The following is a 1,519-nucleotide window of genomic DNA, read 5'->3' on the forward strand; positions in this document are numbered from 1 at the left end:
GTACTTATTCTTCATTCCGCCATTGAAAAGTGCTGCAAGAAAAAAAAATCTGTTGCTGGCTTTGGAAATGTTTTGGGGGGACCTGAATGCAGATGATCAAAAGATCCTCCTCAGCACTAGAGAAAATGGGAGATGATTAGGAATAGGCGAGTTATGACCATGACTCCATGATCTGCAGTACCACGGAAAGCTCACCATTAGCTTCTAACTTACCATATTGGCCTAGGGAACTCAGGATTTTTTCCATAGTTCAGGGCACTTTCACTCATACAAGCGTACTTGTTTATAATAGGATAAGAGTATACACTTTTACTGTGTGACTAAGAAATAGCCGGGCTATAGAAATCGGAAGTAAGTGTCGTTTGCTAGATGTGAATTTGAATAAAAAAAAAACTTGACTGGAAAGAAAAATCTATCTGCATTTTTACTTAGTTTTTACTTATAATTATTGTACTGTCAAATCCACAAAGAACAAGTGATTTCTTTTTTTATGTTTTAAAGCAACAAAGTAAGTGAGAAATAGAAAGGTTACTATTTTCCTCATGTAAATGATTATGAAAGCATGGGTATAACAGTATTGAAGAAGCAAGTTTAAAAGTAATCAAAATACATTTATTTGCTCTTCACAAAACAAAAAAGTTAAGACTGAATAGTCCAATGAAAAATAATGCTTAGAGGAATATTAGCTCTGGAAAACACATGCATTTGTATGTGTTTTAGATCTGGACTTGTGATAAAAGAATAGTTCAGAAAACATACTTTCTCTAGAGTAGTGCAGAACATGGATAGCTGGTACTCACAACTGAGCACATGATTGTACAAAAATGTGATTAAAGTGTAAATGACTTAAATTACCTCCATATCAGACCGGACACAATATAGCCACGCATAACAGTACAACTAGCGTTATACAACTAACCGATACAAGTGTATTCATATCCAGATAGATATATGCATGTATGTGGGGGAATGCATGTGCATGCATGCAGTCTATTTGCTTCTTCAGTTTGTTCTTGTTGTGTTTTGTATTTTTAATCTTGATCACTAATTGGCATACTAATTTTTAGATGTATATCAGTTTTACATATTTTTATACCGGCTTCATCAATACCAACTTCAAACTCATCTTCATCATCCCTTTTTCACCTCCCATGGAATCATTTTGGATTATTAAGGGCTTATTCATGAACTTGGAACAGTGCCAATACGTAATACAACTAAGCCTTCAGGGACACATGCAGAGAAGAGTGCTTGGGAACCTCACAAGGATCCCAAGACAGAAGTGGTTGCAACTGTTACCCTTTTACAAGTAGATAAATTAACAATGTTCTTGCCTTTTGTAAATCTGGGTTACCCAAACAGTCACTGAGCTTATAAGAATTTGACAGTTATGCTGTTGAAAATGGAGCTTGCAGTTGAATGAAGTGGGTAGAGAACCAGCTGCAGATATTCTGTGTTGCTTTTTGTTGCATGCATATTAGCGTGTGTCCGGTAACAGAAACACACAGCATCGCCAACA

The sequence above is a fragment of the Penaeus monodon genome, chromosome 23 (genome assembly GCF_015228065.2).
Source record: "Penaeus monodon isolate SGIC_2016 chromosome 23, NSTDA_Pmon_1, whole genome shotgun sequence".
Lineage (NCBI taxonomy): Eukaryota > Metazoa > Arthropoda > Malacostraca > Decapoda > Penaeidae > Penaeus > Penaeus monodon.